Source organism: Esox lucius, chromosome 20 (assembly GCF_011004845.1).
Source record: "Esox lucius isolate fEsoLuc1 chromosome 20, fEsoLuc1.pri, whole genome shotgun sequence".
Lineage (NCBI taxonomy): Eukaryota > Metazoa > Chordata > Actinopteri > Esociformes > Esocidae > Esox > Esox lucius.
This window is the reverse complement of record NC_047588.1, coordinates 6421194-6429142: the sequence shown is the minus strand read 5'-3', so window position 1 is coordinate 6429142 and position 7949 is coordinate 6421194. Positions and strand designations below refer to the sequence as shown.

The following is a 7949-nucleotide window of genomic DNA, read 5'->3' as shown; positions in this document are numbered from 1 at the left end:
AACAGACACTAGGACATCAGTGTGATGCTAAAACGTGTGGGGCTAACATGTGTGCAAGCTACTTGCTCTGGGAGCAAAGGGCAGTGCAGCGCTCCCAGAAGAACAATGCAGACACTGTAATGGCAGATATGGTGTAGAAAAACACAGGGGGAATCTGCATGCTAATATTTCCTAAACAGTGGCCTACTGTCAGTGCGGCATAGTTATTTCTCTGGGACAAAGAGGCCAATGTCACTAAAATAACTCCTATAAGTATGGATTCTCAACCCGACGCACAGTGACTCTGATCAGAAGCCTAACGAACTGCAAGGCGGGCGGTGGTTAGAGCCGGTCTGAGCACATCAACGCTTCCAGAAAGACCAATGAGAAGTTCAGATTGAAAGATATCATTTCAAATTGTAAAAAATGAAATAAAGACATTTGCCATTTGGAGAAATAGTCCAAACTTGAACATCACATTCTACAAACCCGTTTCTATGATCAAAGACGCGCATCACATTCTTGATCAGCTATCTTTGAACGGGCTCTCATGTACTTCAGTCCAGAAGCTGAGGTCGATACTGTTGTGTGGTTCAAATGGAATTAGACAATGACACTCACAGGCACTAACATTTTGAAATGAACCACTAATGAAGGCTTGCTACTTCATCCAAAAGACAAAGATATTTCCGTACAAAAACAAAATGTTCTCTTATGTGATTGTGTCCATGTGTAAGACAGACTGGTCTCCACCAAAGCACACAGCCCATTGGGGAAACATCACACCACCAGAACTTTTCTCTGATTCATTTTCCAGGAAAGCGTCGTCACCGTGGTGAAGGGCAACGGTCAATGTGTACCTAAACCTTACAACACCAAACATAACCGAGAGCGCAGGTTGGAAAGAAACGTGCAAAGAAAGAATTCAAGAAATAGGGATAGATGGGAGAAGTCTGACAATGGGGAAGAGATAAAATGAGAGTGATGGTGAGGGCGAGAGATACTTCCCCAGTGGTTGGGGGGATTTTCATCCTAGCTGTGACAGTACTTTATTAAGACACAGTGATATATTATAAAGTCAAGGAAAGCTGAGGACCACTGGGACCCAGCTCCACAGCAGAGGTAAACAGTTGAGCCATAATTTCCCCAAACACCTCAGCTCAACAAGAAAGGAGAAGAGACCACGACTGCATTGTTCCGATAAGCTCTTCCCGCTGCACTTAAAATGTGAAGTCACCTTCTGTCTTCTGTGATGGACGCACCAAACCAAAATACCAAAAACGACAAATCTGTCGACTAATTTTGTTCTCCCTCTCAAAGTGTCTCTGGGAGAAAATGTATATTCCAGAGATTCAATGCACATACAGACAGTGAAATACATCTGCACATTAAATCCAGGCCAATGTTACATTCTATAGGCATGCGTAATCCATGTTATCTTGATATTAGAAAGATCTAAAGGGTGGCCAAAGGTGGCCCAGCATTTTAAGCCGCTGCCTTCATTGTACACACTATTGCAACATTATTAATCTGGCCCGCTACTTTTTCAGCAAAAACTTTATTGAAAATATATATCGTAGAAAATAGCGCCTTTTAACGTTTATAAGCATCTTAGAAAATGCTATAGGTTCACAGTCAGAAATACTGCGACAGAGACCTGACAAGGAAATATCTTAGTTGTGTCCGCTCTCCTCACAATCCATTGGAGGAGAAAGCTAAATGTCCCTCCCCTCTGACCTTCTTTGCCAATGGGGTTCTGAGAGGAAGCCAAGGAGAGGGGAAGCGAGGATTACGCAATTGAGATCCCTCCGAATCCATTAGGCTAAGCCACTATCTCCGGGTACACTCTGAATATATGTCTGCACAGACACTGTCTCCACTTAATCTTAATAACACATCCCATTAGCCAGTTTAATCAACTGGGCTGAACACTGATTAAATAGTGTCTCTCACATTCTCTCCCTGCCAAATGAGTTAAGAGCACTGTTCCATTTGCAGGTGACTAACCCAGTTTCTCATTAGAACCGCTGTTACTCATATGCTTAGAGGACTGTGGTACATAACGTTGACGCCTTTGTACCTGTCTTGCCATAATACATTAAGTTGGAACCTTTAATAATTGTAGAGGGGTTTATGGGGATGAAGATGTTCAATTACCGCTCGTTAGACGATTGTTGTCAGAAATGTCGTCGCTATGCACTTCCTACAAATTCAATCTTTTAAGCCGTGGAACAGAGTGTGACTGGAACATCAGAAATGAGACGGAAAGTCTAAAGCAAAACTTCTCCAAACAAACATCTGAGCCATCAATATGGAGGAGAAAAAACAAGAAGAGTGATACAGGGATGGAAGAGAGGAGATCGAAAGTTACTAGAAGAAAAGCACTAGTGAGCTCAGCAAAGATAAACAACCTTGTAGACAGAAAAATACCTCTAGGATGAAGAATACTTTCAGTCATGAAAAAAAACACCCCTAACAGTTGAACAGATCAGGAACACCCTGCAGGAGAAAACTCACATATGTGTCAAGGATGACCATACACAGATGAGTAGGTTACAACCATTTCAAAGGGTTAATTGCAAGATGCAAACCGCTGGGAAGCCTCAGGAACAGAACAACAAGGTTACCTAAAACACCCTGTAGAATTATAGAACAAAGGTTTATAGAATGATTAGACAAAGAGTGACCTGTACCACAGTGATAGGAAGAGGAAAGTGGTGAGAAAAATAGGAAAAGCACATGATCAAAAGTATTTCACGTCATCTGTGAAACATGGTGGAGGTAGTGTTACAGCTCGGCTACTTGTCTTCATTGATGATGAACCAACTCCCTTGATGATGTAACCGCTGATGACAGCAGCAGGATGAAGTCTGAAGTATCGTCTTGTCTGCTGAGATACAACCAAACGCCTTGAAATGTATCGAAAAGTGCTTCATTATTTTCCGTGCAAAGAAAAAGTATGTTTTTGCCAAGGCAATCACCCAGAGAAAATATAATCAGGGAAGATACCCGGTATCAGTGGATGTCTGTGGGTTGCAGACTTCAATCATTACATGCAACGGATGCACGACCAAGTACCAACTACTTTATTGAACATTATATTAGTATGTGAAAACATTCTTGTTACCCACCAAGTCCTGCCCACAGTCAATGTGTCATTTCAAATCCAAATGGGTAGAATACAGTGCCAAAACCCTGTCACTGTCCAAACTCTTATGGAGTTCACTGCAGATAGACAAGCAGAGAGATAAAGAGATATATAGAAAGACAGACTGAGAGAAAGAGGGAGTGATGGAAAGTGAGAACGATAGATGAGGCGGTTTATACCCCAGTGGGCTCCGTTATTCCATTTACAAAACTGCCCTGTCCCCACACAAAAATGTCAAAACACCAGGACCTTTAAACACATTCAGGAGCAATTACTGAGCGACTGATGCACAGCAACGATGAAAGAGGAGGAGGCACAGAAACGATGAAGGAGGAGGAGGCATGAGCAACAATGAAGAATGAGGAGGCACAGAAACGATGAAGGAGGAGGCACGAGCAATGATGAAGGAGGAAGAGGAGGCACGGGTCTCCAAGGATATCTTCCTGATCACTTTTGAAAGCATCCGTTTGGGTTTAGACAATATGCCAATGGTAGAAGTCATCAGGTGTCTTTTTGCACGTGAAAGCTGAAATATTCGGGAGATAAAGTTGCTCAAAGCTGACAATATTAATCTTGTTGGGAGAGTCACAGTAAATATGTTGCTCCCTGTAAATAAATGTTGTGGTACAATTTAAAGGGGCGGGCCACCTATTTGTTTTCAAAACTGTTTATTTCAGTACTTTGATAGGTACTACAAATGTTACAAAAGCGTTTTAACAAATATGCATTGTTATTTTGATAAATATTGCTCCAGGCCTTTCTCCATTTTTAATTTCTCAGATTTTCTAGGCGGGAGCAAAACACGATCCTGTCTGTCACCAATAACAATGTTTTGCTCATTTAACTCTCCGGCCAATGCAAATGATCTCCTTTTGCATTATGCAGCAAATTCAGTTCACATCTATCTTATTGGAGTTGTCGCATTTGGTACACAGACGGCTGACAAATTAAAGGAAAAACCCAGCGTTTCTCAGTAAGGCTTTGGGCCACCGAGAGCCACTAGAACATAGTCAGTGTGGCTCGGCATAGATTACATCGGTCTCTGGAACTCTACTGGTGAGATGGAAAACCATTGCTGAAATCAAATGTATCCATATAGGATTCACATCACTGTCAAACTCTTCAAACCAGTAAGTGACCCTCGTGCCCTGTGGATGGGGGAATGACATCCTGGAAGAGACCACTCCCATCAGGATAGAACTGTTATACCGTAGGATAAAGGTGATCACTCAGGATAACTTTGTGTTTTTACTGTATCATCTCTGTAGACCAGTGTCTATGGTAGTACCACTCAACTGTCATATTTGGCTCGTCCTGCATTGCCATTCTTAATCACCTGGGAAAGATCAGTTTTTCCTCACATATTCCAGTAATGCACGAGCATCACGGTCACTGAATGTGCTTTTTTCAACCACAATTTCTCAATTGCATTTACACCAAACACCTGAAATTCGATATAAAGCTTACAGACTCTTCAAGATCAAATGCACTGCATTTCAAACAATCAGCAATAAAATAATGCATTTAATTAGACTGTGCCTAAATATTAAGACTCACTGATAATGTCATCATTTGATCAAAAGGTTTAACCTGCTTTTCAAGTCTGTCTTTAAAATGTTACTTTTTGTTTCATTTTCATTAGAGCCATGCATATTGGCCAACTTCATGTAGCCGTGCCAGGATTTTTATAGGAAATCATTACACGTCTCGTAAACAACATCTGAAGCCCTATTAGTGCTATAAGTAGCCAGCTTATCTTCATATTGAATGTCTAGCCAATAAGTATCCATCAGCTTCTTAAGTATTTCTTATGAACACATCCATCTGTCCAGTAGTGATGTGCAGTGTGCAAATTCATTATTTTTGTTTTGTCCATTCAAATAATATTTCAATCCGCAGGCAGCATTTGAGAAGAAAAAGATAAGAACTGTTTAGAACTGATAACGTTTTAGAACTGACAACTTCACACAGGATGATGTAATTAACGTAATTAGGTAATCCCAAGTATTTTAGATTAAATGATAGTATAGACACAGCTTCATAGAAAGTACAAACAGAGCCTCTGCTTAGGTAAAAACTCAAGTTGGGCTGAGTGATTCATTCAATTTAATGGTTTGTTTGAATGATGACTCCTGTGTACCGTTCACTGATGGAGGTCTGCTGTGCTCTTGGCCTGACACAAATTAACAAAATTACTTGAACGATTCTTTACTGAATGATTCAAAAAGATCTGAGTCAAACTTCCCATCTCTTCAGCCCAGTTTATAAAACCTGGTAGCCAGTCCTCATTTCCCATTCATAAAAAACGTGTGCGCCACACACACACACATTTTAAATGTTTAATTTTAATCAAAAATCAAATGAGCACTAAAACAAACATACACTTACACACAGACAGACCCACATGCTCTCAGAAGGCTACCACTGCATAAATTATTTTAGCATAGCAGTATCCTGATTGGACATAATTGTTTAGAGTTGTTTTATTAGTTTTCACTGTACAATATAAAAACAGGTCATTTGATTGTGTTTAAACATTGAGGTTGAAATTATCTGAAAAAGCGAAAACGGCTCTTGGTGTAAGTGGTTATAAATCAATAGGCCTTGTTGTTTAGCCATCTGGAAAAAGGGGACATTATTTTGCATGGCCGTGCTGTATGGGTTGACTTACTATTAAATGTTTTCTGGACTTCACTGGACAGATTTGCTCTCTACAGTACCAGTCAAGTTTGGAAACACCAACTCATTCAAGTGTATTTCTTAAGTATTACTATTTTCCACACTGTAGAATAATAGTGAATACATCAAAACTATGAAATAACACACCAAAAAAGGGTTAAACAGATACATTTCATATCGTAGATTCTTCTATACAGCCACCCTTTGTCTTGCTGACAGCTTTGCACACTTGTTGCATTCTCTCAACCAGCTTTCTGATGTTGTCACGCTGGAATGCATTTCAATTAACAGATGAGTCTTATTAAAAGTCATTTCTTTTCACCTTAGTGCTTCAGGGTGGGTATACAGAAGGCCATCGTTATGTCTGTATGAACTATATTAAATGTGTGTTTGTTTTGTTAAGGCCACTCCATAAAGGATACGATCTGTAATGCCAATTAAGAAGTGGTAAGCAGAAGCGAAAACCCACTGTGACAAAACTCCTCACAAATGGACAAGAGGAGGAGAGAAAGAATGCAGAGAGTGGGTCTTGGCTCGCTCCCTCTTTCTAAATCTCTCTCTCTCCTCCTCTCAGGGCCTCTAGTGCGGAGGGCGTTTGGCCTTCTGGTGGACTAGCATCTGGAACAACAACAAGGAGCCAGCGAGGACCCACCCATAGTGGTGGGACAGAGGCACGGGAAGTATTCCTCTAAAGAAGGGCACAGCTATGTGGCCCTTTGTGGGCGGGCCTCCCACCCAGGAGTTAAAAAACGTCACCGCCCACTCTGACAGAGCATTCATTACTGGCTCTGGGACTTCCACCCACAGGCCTTGAAGTGAAAGAACCTCTGTGTTCTTAGACTCACCAGGCTTTCATTGTCAGGCCGTCCTCCGGAGATTTTTTTGCCTCAGAGAGATAAACGGCCACCAGAGGAGATGTTACAGATGCTACAGCTAAACCCCTCCCTTTCTGTCCCAAAACCCAAGTGGCCTTTGTATGACCTCCTTGACCTCCACTTCCTACAACTGGGCGAGTAATGTGTCAAGGTGAAAAACATCAGGTCTAATAAATATCTATTGTAAACTATTTCCCAGTTATTGAAAAATCGACAAATGATTTGAAAAGAAAAGACTAACTTCCTAATTTACTTATGGACCGGATTCACTAAGTAACATTAAAATGTCATATGCACCAAAAGCAGGACACATTTCTCCCGATTCGCCCGGGAGTTGCTGTGAGGAGACATGGCCGTAGGAACAAATTTGGCTTGAGAGGGGAGATCAAATGTAGTCGCAGATGTAAGATTTCTAATAACTTTCAAGATTTGTAAGCAACACAGTTGTACGGACCGGTTGGAGCTGTTCTATGATGCTCTGAAGTATTTCAGAAAGCGCTCACGCAGAAGGATATCCATTTCCCTGCAACTCCAGTCCTCATAGTTCATTGCAATCTGAGCAGACCGGGGATCACTGTGGACTCTAGTTCCAGTGAGGCGGGATGCCAAATATAACAGAATGTTAAATCTGGACCGGCTGGTGATCTTAACATTGATCTGTTCACTGGCCCAAAAAAGCAAAGAACCATCTCTAATTGGACGGGGAATTTGCTGTGTACTCGAAAAGACAGCAGCGTGCCAACAGGGACCATCACGGACTACACCTACTGGCAGTCCTAAGAACACACTGGTTGGTTTTCTCCACCCTGGAACAATGGTAAACTTAAAAAGAAAAGTGACAATGGCTTGTGTTCAGCCCTGAGCTCAATGCAGCATTATCCCACTGCAAATAAGCTGGGCTTTCGTGTAATCACTACATTTGTTCTAGTTACATTTCCTCTTTAGGTTATGTTTAATTCGTTTCCTGCATTGATTTCTCCCAGAGTTGTTGCTACAGAGTGAGTCATTTGCTCCAGGAAAATCATATTTCATACAGCGACTTGCTCTCACTAGTTCATAAAAGGTTGCAGAAAATGAATTAGAGCTATCTGTCAAATACGACTAATGTTGTTGATGCAGGTAGCGTATCTAACCATGTCAAATGGTGCCCTGTTTTTAAATTGAGCTGTTGGGAAAAGAGCATAACTGCAAAAAGGAAAATGAGGGACAGGTGGGGGTTATGGATCTAAGTCCAGCATTTAGTTTTGACTGGCAGTATAGGCACAAAC

The 7949-nt window shown here is 41.3% G+C and overlaps 1 protein-coding gene across 1 annotated transcript in view; it reads right to left on the bottom strand.

Annotated features, from left to right (window-relative positions):
• mbpb (myelin basic protein b) overlaps positions 1–7949 on the bottom strand; it is a 50749-nt gene that overhangs the window by 866 nt on the left and 41934 nt on the right. The gene's annotated exons all lie outside the window — the stretch shown is intronic.